The sequence below is a fragment of the Arvicanthis niloticus genome, chromosome 2 (assembly GCF_011762505.2).
Source record: "Arvicanthis niloticus isolate mArvNil1 chromosome 2, mArvNil1.pat.X, whole genome shotgun sequence".
In the NCBI taxonomy this organism is placed as follows: Eukaryota; Metazoa; Chordata; class Mammalia; order Rodentia; family Muridae; genus Arvicanthis; species Arvicanthis niloticus.
The window spans coordinates 43,757,093-43,768,739 of NC_047659.1; positions in this window are offsets into that span (position 1 = coordinate 43,757,093).

Below are 11,647 nucleotides of genomic sequence, written 5' to 3' on the forward strand. Positions count from 1 at the left end.
GCCATGAACACAGGCCCTCCTCATATTAGTCAGTGCCCAGCTCTGACCTCTCAGTGCCCAGCTCTGACCTCTCAGTGCCCAGCTCTGACCTCTCAGTGTCCAGCTCTGACCTCTCAGTGCCCAGCTCTCTCCTTCCCCAGGACTTAGTCTTTGCTCTACCCCAGTAGTCTTTTCTCTCAGTTTCCCTACCCACAGACTTTGAGAATTTTTACCCCATCAAGGACTAACTCTAAGTATCTCTCTTTAGAGAGACTGCCCCATCGGTAATCAATCTCTCTCACTCATTTGTATAGTACCTTATTAGATTTCTCTATCTGAATTATCAATGTCTACAGTTGTCAGTTTACCCAAGCATGCCTTTGTTCTATCTCCTCTTTTAAAATGCAATCTCCACGAAAATCCTTGCCCTGCTTTGTCCACATCAGATGTCCAGCATCTCACATGGAGTTAGACAAGGACAATGTTCAGTAAGCAATTGTAGGGCTCCTAAATCAATTAAGTTTGTGGGCATCTCAAAGGAAATGCCAGCATTTCAAGTAGTTCTCAACGCAAAGACTTACTCTCCCTCATTGTAATTTTTTTTTTTAAATTTACTCTGTTCTTTCGAAGAAACAAAAGTCAAAGCCCTAATTTAGGAAGTTTCAATATCCAAACGTATGCTTAGCCACTAGTGATTTCCTTGCAAAGGCAGGGAGCTTACACACAGGCCCTGTCTGAACAGATCACTGACTTCCTTCAGCTTCTGGGAAATAACTATCCTGTTGTCCGTTGGTCTTCTATTTTTTCCATAAGCCTCCTACTATTGAATATAATCTTTCTAACACTCAGAGGTCTGATTCTATTATTTCTTACCAGTTACTCTTCCAATGGGAGAATGAAGGATGAAGGTAAGATTCCTTAAATGTGATTACCTGACCCTCGAGAAGCCAGCTCCTGCTTTCCCTCAATCTTCCCTTAATATCCTGGACTCTAACCTTCTGTCCTCCTGCATTTTTCATATACTATCTTTTCAGCTTGAAGCCTTCCTTCTCCCTCTGTCTTACAGTCCCTGCCTGTTCAGCTGGTAGTTGATTCTCACATTGTAATTCCAAGCTCTGAAACCTTCCTTGTGGAAGTCCTCCTCAATGCTCTTGTCTGCCTCTTAGAAGCTACATGCATATTATATAGGCATAGAGAGCAGTATGCTCTGCTTGGCTATTGCCCTCCACTCACCTCTGTGTATCTCACCCAGACAGAGCTCCACAAAGGCAAGTGTCGTACCAGCCTTCATCTATTTGTGTAGTATATTAAACATGTATGCAACAAATGTTCCCTGGCACCTGTTATGTGTGAGGCATATCATAGGAGCACTGGGGACAGAAGCAAATAAGCCAATAACAGAAGCCCAACCATGACAATTACGACTTGTTCTATGTCTGGTTTTCAGAACAATGCTAGGCCAAAAGCCTGTGATATCCACTGCACTTCTCAATTCAGCTGTTACATACTGAGCTTCTATTGTCTGCCTAGATATAGAGCTTAGATAATAGCAAAGTAATTTTTTGAAATTCAGTTTGTATCGTAGCTCCTTAGAGTTCACCAGAGAAGACAAATTTTAAGCTAATCACTTACAATTAGATGTTGAAAACTGAGACTTCGGCTACCTGACTGTCAATTGTTTATTTGCACCCTGTTTATTTTACATCTCTACTAAGGTAAAGGGCTGCAAAATATAACACCCTGTGTATTTGTAAATGTTTTCTTGGACCATAGCCATCCAGTGCATCTCTTTACAGGCTGTCTGTGCATACTTCAACTCTTTCAGTTGGAATTGAGCTGTTGCAACCAAGACTATTTGTCTACAGAACTTACATAGTTACTTTATGGCTATTTACCATCAACCTCCACATCAGAGGGAAATGAAATCTACCTGTTAGGTTGGTTAGCATATTTTTTTTTTTTTAATGAAATAGGGTGAAACAGAATGGTTCAAAAATTGATGCAACCGAGAAGATTAATGTAGTGAAATGGAGAGGAGGGGATGAGGCAGGAAGAAAAGAGATTGGAGAGGAGGGGAGGGGAGAAGAGGGAAGTGCTCCAGCTCCATGGCAGCAGGAGAGAGCAGGAAGAAGCTGCTCACACTGCATCTGCAGGTAGCAAGCAGAGAGAGATGACTGCTGCCTCTGAGCTTACTCCCTCCTTATTCAATCCAAAACTTTAGCCCAGAGAAGTGTGTTGTTCTCATCCAGAGTCTGCCATCCTTTGTAAGTTACCACATGTCTTTGTAGATTCACCTGGCTGGGTATTTCTATGAGTGACTCTAAACCTGTGGAGTTAATAATGAAAATCCACCGTTGTGTTAGGACTGGAGTATAGCTCGGGGAACAATACTTACCTAGCATGAATGGGTGCAGCATTTTGGCAGTAAATAGCTTTCACGGTGTTCTTCTCTTTTTTTTAAGATGGAAAAAATATTTAGACACTTCTGCTATTCCATGAAATAATATTTGGCAGCTCATTAACTCAGTCAGTAACATAACTGAAAAATGAATAATATGAATTAGTGAATGATTGGCAAATATTTTTCATTCAACAAACAAATGAATAATATGAATTAGTGAATGATTGGCAAATATTTTTCATTCAACAAACATTTATAATTCTTTATGTTATATTAATACTTCATCATGGTGTTGTCTAGATGAAGATTACTAAGGCATGACCTTCCTCTTAGAAGAACTTAGTGTGTGTAGAAAGAGGAAATCCTGATTATATATAACATGATTGTTTGTCTGTTGGAGGTATAAAGAGAATCACATAAAGATGAGAAAGCAATTCATGCTATGGAGCTTTGTGTAACGATAGTAAAATAGCACAAAGTCAGGTGAGGCAAAGCTTCTCAAGAATACACATGCACCATGGAAGGAGAACAGCAGCATGAGAGGAAACAGAAGGAAAAAATGTCCTTAGCATTTTATTTTGCTGAAACTTAATGGCGGTTTTAGAAAGTGGGAAGTGAAAAGTTTTAAAGCTTTGTGGTATTAATACTGGAGTGTTCAAGTAGGTTCTGTATTTTAATGAACATTTATTTGGGCACAAGTAACAAAGACTAGACAAGAAGACTATACTGTGGGGAGCCAACAGAAGGTGGATATCATCCTTGCAGCCATCTTGAGCCATATACCCTGATAAGAGATTTGATTACAACAGCCTACAACAGCTAAGCACACTCTGATAACATCTTGCTTTAGATACCCAGAATCTTCCCTTGGGTGTGTGAGACTTAAAGCTGTGATTTAGAGCCAAGACTTAAGGGTGTGACTTAGAGATCAGATTTAGAGACAAGACCTAAAGGCGTGACTTAAAGGCGTGGCTTAGAAGTGAGACATATAAAAGACAAGAGGCAGACAGAAGAGAGTTGAGAGTTCTAGAGCTTTATCCAAAGACAACAGAAGGAGACTGTCTTCTGCAGGCAGCCAGGAGGAGGCTCTGATTCCATTCTGAGTGGAGCTTAAGCATAGAAGACCTCAAAGCCCATCGCCATAGTGACACATCTCCTCCATCAGGTCACACCTGCTTGAACAAGGCCACACCTCCTAATAGTGCCTCTCCCTGTGAACCAAGAATTCAAGCATATGGGTCTATGGAGGTCAAACCTATTCAAACCACCATTCTACCATTGTAGGACAATTATTATTTAATGTTTTTATACTTAATTGACATGTGCTAATTCTGTATATGCATGAACTATAGCGTGAAATTTCAATATATGTATGTAATATATAATGATCATATAAAATAGTTATTTCTTTGGTTTGAAAACATTCAAAATCTCTATTAACTCTTTTGATATATTCAACTTGATGTTGTGTACTATAACTCTTCTATTGCTTATGCACTTATTATTCAGTAGATTCCCTAAATTTCCTAAGTCTATAGTTATGCTTTCATGATAACACTAGTGATATTTTCCATTATCTTGAATCCTATTTTATTAAAGGCATAAATATTTATGTGTTTTTCACTTATTGCATATATCATTTATATCTTTGCTCTGGTACATATAGTTTAATCAGAATGTCTCCCAGTGTCAGACATTTCTGACAAACAATGTGAATAATCATTCCAAGAAATCCTGGGTTAGGAAATTGCATATTAAAATTGCAATTTTCAAGATGCAACATCTCCCCGTCATGAACACCCCTAAGTTCATAGAGGAGACTCAAATAGGGAAGCACGGCTTGTGCTCAGCTTGTACTTGGAGAATAGAGAAAAGTCATGCTGTTGCCACTCCTTACCTTGCCTGGCAGAAGCCTGCCCAAGCAAAGCTTGGCCTTTGGCATCCAGAGGAAGCAATTTCTTCCAACACCACAGAAGCCGCTAGCATCCGGCCCATCGCATTGATCTCTGCTTCCCCTTTGGAGACCTAAGTGAGTCTTTATTTCTCACAAAGGGGAATCAAATGCCTGTGTTTGAGCAGGAGCATTTATGTGGTCTGGGCAGCTCTCTGCCACAGTTACCTCAAAGTTTATTTTATTGTATTCCCAGGAAAAAAAGTCAGTGGAAATCATTAAGCAGAACCTGGTTTGCAGAACCCAAAATACATTTTTTTTTTACAAGAAAGTTCTTCTTCAGTTCATTTTAAAATAACCGCACACTGGGAGACATTTTTTTTCTAAGCCTTGGGGCAAGAAGGAGACAATAGCAGATGTTCACTTGCAGATCCAGAAAAGATACAAGGATCAAAATAATAGCCATCCTACATATTAGAAAAGTAATAGTATTATACCTATATCAATTACCAGTGTCTCAAAAAGGATGTATTTTTCTTTGTGACATTCCCATTTCTCATTCTGTTCTTCACCCTAGGGAGTTGGAGCAAGCTAAGTCTTATGTGACATCACAAATATAGGCCAGGAACCATCTTTTCTTTTGCTTGAATAAGCTGCATCTTCAAAGACTTAGACTCTACATGGAAGTTTGGGGTGACTATGAGCACATAACCAAAAAGCATTTCTCTGCTGGAAGAATAGAAGAGAATCATCTCAGTGTTGAAAGAGCTTTTGAGATGATCTAGCCGGGTGACTGACTCTCCAATGGCTCCCACTCGCTGGGCCCCCTGATGACAAAACCTCACTATCCAAGGTTTCAGAAATATAAATGGCCACATTGTGGCCCCTGGGGTTCTAAAACAACAGGGTAAGATCATAGGTTACTCTCCTGCTAAGCCAGGCCTGAAAACCAATAAAAGAACCCAACTTATATTGCAATAGAAGAATGGCCACCAGAGAGGAAGGTATTCAACCAGCTACTTACAGGGGCAAGAACAAAACTGTAGACCTATTACACTAAAATTATATTACCTAAAACTATATCCACATGCTAAAGCTTTCAAACATAGCTTGAGAGTTCACTAAAACACGTGAAATAAGTAGTCACACTAGTGGAGCTTCACTTTTAGACTCCTACTATGCTTTCTTCAGCAAAAAGAATGCTGGTAACCAATTTCGTAGAAGTAGAATGATAGTGACAGTGTCTCCTCTGTTTCCTATGCTTGCCCTTATTTTACCAACAGAGGTTCACAGGGAATAAGGAGTAGAATGGTAAAAATGTGAATAGAAAATATATTTAAGAGAGTCTCAGTACATCCAAATAGACCAGACTTGGATAAGCCCTAGCAACAGAGCTAAAGAACAATAACAACAACAACAAAAAAACCTATTCCTGCCTTAAAGTTTATATTTAATGGAGTTTAAAATAATTAAATAGGCCATTTATAATTTAGGATAGTGAATATTATGATTATTAAGCTAATGGGTTAAAGGAAGTAACCAAGCCATGAAAGCCCCCATATAGTGACAAAGAAATGTGTTGCACTAGCAGGCATTTCCTATTGATTCATAACACTTTGAGTGGAAAATAAACTTAAAATGAATACATAGCCAGCTATAATTTTAACAACTCAAAATTCCATCCAGGACTATGATAGAATACCCAGCTTAACACTCCCTCCCCCTTGAAAACAAACAAAGAAACAAACAATAAGACTGGATCAATTGATTACAAACAACCCTTTGAGAAACCTGGAAATGAGCTAAAAGCAGAGAGAGAGAGAGAGAGAGAAAGAGAGAGAGAGAGAGAGAGAGAGAGAGAGAGAGAGAGAGAGAGAGAGGCCTGCTTGCTAATTAATGTTCTTCCTTCCTTCCTCCACCCTGGGGTAGTGCTTTTGCCCCATGAGGCTAGCCATGGTAGTAGGGGGTGGTGAATGTACTAGGGTGTTGATGGGTGTGAATATCGTCCTGGAAGGGTGCTGACTTGATCTGATCTGAAATAGAAAGTGTCCCTCTGCTATTGCTAAAAGTAGGTGCTGGGTTCAGCAGCTTAGCTCTCTGGAGGGGACAGCACCAGCTGGGAAGATACTGTGACCTGGACAGCAGAAACCTCAACCAACATGGCACTTAATAGTGAAGTATCACCTTCCTTCTAAGATTGATGAAACAGAATCATTTCTGTTTAATATTTTATTGAGTGTTTTAACAAGTACAATGAGAGCAAAAACAAAGACAAATAAAACAAAAACAAACAAAAATACAACAACAACAACAAAACCCTAGAAGTTTAGAGAATGAAGAGGAAGAAATAAAAGTGTCTTTATGTCTAGATGATGTGACTTTGAGGGTAGAAAAGTGCCAAGGAATAATGACCAAACAAACTCTCCAAACAACCAGACGCTATCAGTGGATTCAGTGAGCCTTTGATTTATGCAATCTACATATAAAATCATTTGTAATTCTTTACAATAGCAGCAAAAAGTTCAATATGAAATTTTAAAACAATGTATTATCTAAAGCATCAAAAAATGAAATATTTAACTTGCTAGCAAACACAATGTAAGAGCTATATATCGAATACTGTAATAATTTACTGGTTAATAAAAAATTAAATAAATGGAGACATCTAATGAGTGTGGCTGAGATTGAGTAGCTAAAACCCTCACTGTTTGTTTCTTAATTGGAAGCCTGACTTTAAAATTTACATAGAAATATAAGAAACCTTGAATAGTCAAGACAATTAAAAAAAAAAAAGTAACCAGGCGGTGGTGGCACAGGCCTTTAATCCCAGCACTTGGGAGGCAGAGGCAGGCGGATTTCTGAGTTTGAGGCCAGCCTGGTCTACAGAGTGAGTTCCAGGACAGCCAGGGCTACACAGAGAAACCCTGTCTCAAAAAACCAAACCAAACCAAACCAAACCAAAACAAAACAAAACAAAACAAAAAAAATAAGTAAACTTGGAGAACATGTATCAACCAATTTTTAAAAATTGATACAAAATAAATTGATAAATCAAGATAGTGTAATATTAATGTAAGGCTAGAAACTGAGTTTAGAAAATAGAACTAAGAGTTCTGGAAGAAATTTTTCAATTTTTGGTCCAAGCAGTTCTTCACAAACAATCACCAATGGTCAGATAAGACCATAAAAAAGAAATGGCTTCAGACCTTTACCTCATGCCCCACACATATGAAATACATCCAAGAACTAATTATAAAAGCTACAAGTGTAAGGGGTTATGTTAAACTGAACATCAGAGAGGTGGTAGGCAGGGCAGATACCTGTCCATATTCAGTATTTACTGAATGTCTCTTCACTGGATGCAGAACTTGAATACTTGGGGGGGGGGGGGGGTTTGCCTGAGAACTAGAGACCCTCCGGGAGGATTCTGGTGTGGTAAGGAAAGGGGAAAAGACAAGGACTCCCAGCTGTGAAGAAAGGGATGAATTCCACACCTGGCAGCACAATATTAGAACTGCATCTTCCTCGAAAGCTCTATTTTCTCCTCACTGAACATACTTTGGGAAGGCAAAAATAAATTTCCTTCGTTGCAAAAGGACATACTGTAATGAAAAAGAACTTTAAAGACACTTAAGCACATAAAATCTTTGAGCTCCATCACTGACAATGCTTTACAAATTTATTTCCAATTTGCAGTTATGCTGAGCAGACATTTGGGGCTGTGCAGCAGCATTCTGGCTGAGAGCTTCAGTTTCATCAGCTGAGCATCCAAGACTGAAAGAGTACCTTGTCACAGGCCATCAGGTGGCCATTTATCCAGAGGCATCACCACAAGATGGCCAGCCAAGAGAGCCCCGAAGTTATTTTCCTCACCATTTTTTGCTAAATATACAACTCCATGAAAGCAGATTTCCTAGCAAAGAATTTTTGCTGCACAGAGAAGACTTTGAACAGAAGCAAAGAAAGCATTGAGTTTTAACTCCATTCCTGGATCCCAGTCCTGGCACTTGTTAATTGGCAACTCTTGGGTAAATCATGCAAACCCTCTGAAGACAACGCCCTCTTTATAATACCAAGAGTACCTGGTTTATAAAACAGTGCTGCAGAGAAAATCAAAAGAGATAATAGCTTTTTCTTCGTGTTCTATAAAAAGGAGGAATATTTTTATCTCACTATTATGTCCCCAGCAATTAACATTGCAGTGGCACAAAAGAGGCCCTTAGTAACTAGGGGCTACACAGAAGAAGGTATGAATAGACACTCTTTAGACTCTGACATTTGGAGACATTGCAAGACTTGTTTATTCTTAATTATTTCTTCCAGGAGAAAAACAAGTATTCTCTTCCCCTCTCTCACACTGGCTCGTTTCTGGAGTAACTACTCTTTAAGATTGCTGCATGACTTTCGCCCCTGGAATTGCTTCCAATACGGTTTCGTTTGTGTTTTTCTGCTTTCTGCACCCTGTGACTTCTACTGTATTAGCATATTCGCTTCACTGAACTTTCTGAAAGGAACAAATTGAAGGGAAACTTACTGTGGCTTCAGATCTAAGCATGTTTCATTCTGTCCTCTCACTGATAAGTGAGTAGGCTGTCATAGAATTCCCGACTAAAGACTCTTCCCTTTGAAAATGTAAAAGCAATTTCTCATTATTTTTATAAGTTAGTTTTAAATTTAGTAGAGGGTTTTTTGTTTTTTTTTTTTTTTTTTTTTTTAAGAAGGAAGACTAAAAACAGCAAACGATTCCCACTCAGAAACAACCCTATCAATGTTTCCATGTGTGCCCTTGGAGGGTAAACATACATAGTCATATTTTAAATATCTTCATATATATAAATTTTATATATGTGTATATATGAGTGTATATATATATGAATGCATACACACACACATACACACTTGCATATAATTTTACATCCTGATTCATATAATGCTGTACCATGCAATTCTCAAGTCAATATCATTAAGTTACTTTAAGGCCCTTTTCAACACTAAAGATCCATGGTTCTATGATTTGTTAAAGCTAGATTGTCACATATGGATTGTTTCAGTACAAGCAGCAGACAGCTTAGGAGTTGGATCCATTGATACTACCATGAAATAGAACTGTGGGCGAGGGAGATAAGGTTAACTACCTGCCAAGTGCTTTTCATTTAAGGATACAGAAGGTTCTCAGAGAGCATAAAAGAATCAAAGACATATTACAGATGTGGTTCAATAAATCACCTGTGTCTAGCCTACAGTCAGAAAAGCCATGTTAGGTTTGGAGAAAAGAGCACAGCTGGGTCTCCGGAGGAGAAAACACATTGTGTCTAGCCTTTAGGATGAAAGCGGACCATGTTTTCGCAGGGTGCTCCAGGTTGTGAATTAGAGGCAGGCAACTAAAGCCAGTTTCAAAGGTCAACAATTATAGATGACAAATGGCAACGTAAGTAGCTGTCCAACTGAACCCAGAAAGGCTTCAGCGCAGTAAGAGTTCATAGCAGAAACGGGCTTCCGATAGAAAAACAAAGCAAGTGCCGTGGTGGGGGGTAGTGTGCAGAGAGGGTGGCTCCAGCCAAGGACACAGCCAGGCCTCACTCACATCCACAGTACAGCTGCCTTTGCAGGTCTGGCTTCCAGGTTGAGGCAACGGTGCCCGTTCACCCTTCTTAACATTCTGACTGCAATATCACTGAGAGACAGAGGTGAGTCACGGAGGTGGGACAGCGTTGGAAATTGGAGATATTTATCAGCAAGTTGACAGCCTGGAAGAAATTTCTACTGACAAATCCCAATGGGGAAAATAGCAGCAGAAAGCAAATGTTTTAACATGAGAGGTGGACATGGGTCCATTGAGAAAGAAAAGGGAATGGAGGGAGGGAGGAAGGAGGGAGGAGACAGGGCCAGGGGGTCTGCCTCCTTTCTACCCAAATTTAATTCACGGACTGAATAAGCACAGGTATCTAGAGGACCGCTAGAGTCCGTTTTCTTCTCAGTCATATCTACTTACTTTAGATTGACAGCATCCCAGATTGCATTTACTCAACATCCTTAGAACCTATTCCTGCTGTGACAAATTACCAAAAATTTAGCAGACCAGAGGACAAGTTTGTAACTTTATGGTTCTATAGATCACAAATCTTACTGGAATCCTATGGGTTAAAATGAAGACACTGATGGCTCTTCATTCAGTCCATCCCAGAGCAAAAAGATCACCTTGCCTCTTCCATAAGCAGTCTTAGCACACAACGCCCTCCCTCTGTCTTCACAGCCACACAGCCAGCAGAGGTGGTCAAACCCTTCATTCATTCATTCATTCATTCATTCTCTCTCTCTCTGTGTGTGTGTGTCTGTCTCTCTCTCTCTCTCTCTCTCTCTCTCTCTGTCTCTGTCTCTATCCCTCTCTGTGTGTCTGTCTCTCTCTCTCTGTGTCTGTCTCTCTGTGTTTCTCTGTGTGTGTGTGTCTGCCTGTCTGTTTCTCTGTGTGTCTCTCTTTCTTTCTCTGTGTGTGTCACTCTGTCTCTGTCTGTCTGTCTGTCTCTCTCTCTCTCTGACTCTCTCTGTGTCTGTCTCCCTGTGTGTCTCTCTGTCTCTCTGTGTGTGTCTGTTTGTTTCTCTGTGTGTCTCTCTGTCTCTGTCTCTTTCTCTCTCTCTCCCTCTCCTTCTCTCTTTCTCTCACATACTTCAACAGCCTCTGTGCTTTTATCCCACCCAATACCTAATCTAGAAAGGTCTAATGATGTTAGAGTCAATTGTCTAGCAATCTTAATTCTGCCTGCTGCCTTCATTCTTCTTTACTGCCTGGAAGAACACATTTGTAAGTTTCAGATATTAGGATGCAAACATCTTCAAGAATGGGGCATTATTAGACCCACTACTGCCATGAAACAGGGATTATTAGTAAAAAGAAACACTTTTGAATGCAGATATAAAACTTCCACAGACTGTCCCTCCTCGTGGTCCATAACAGGTACACAGCCTAAAAGCACATGCTTGATTATTAGCTTTAGCATGACCTAGTCACTGTTGTTATTTGTTTTCAGTGAATTACCAAAACATTATCATGGTGGAAAAATGGAAAAATATTAATATATTCTTGGGTATCCTATGGTGCATATGCATATTCAAGTAATTAAAATATTTGTACATTTATTAACCTTTTATGTTTTAGAACAGTCTTAGTTTCACAGAAAAATTGAGCTAGAGGAACACAGATATTCCATGACAAAACCAAGTTTACACAATATCTTGCCACAAATCCAGCCCTACGAAGGATAATAGATGGAAAACTCCAACACAAGGAGAAAAACTACAACCTAGAAAAAGCAATAAAGTAATCTTCCAACAAACGCCAAAAGACGATAGCTACACAAATATAATTCCACCTCTAACAA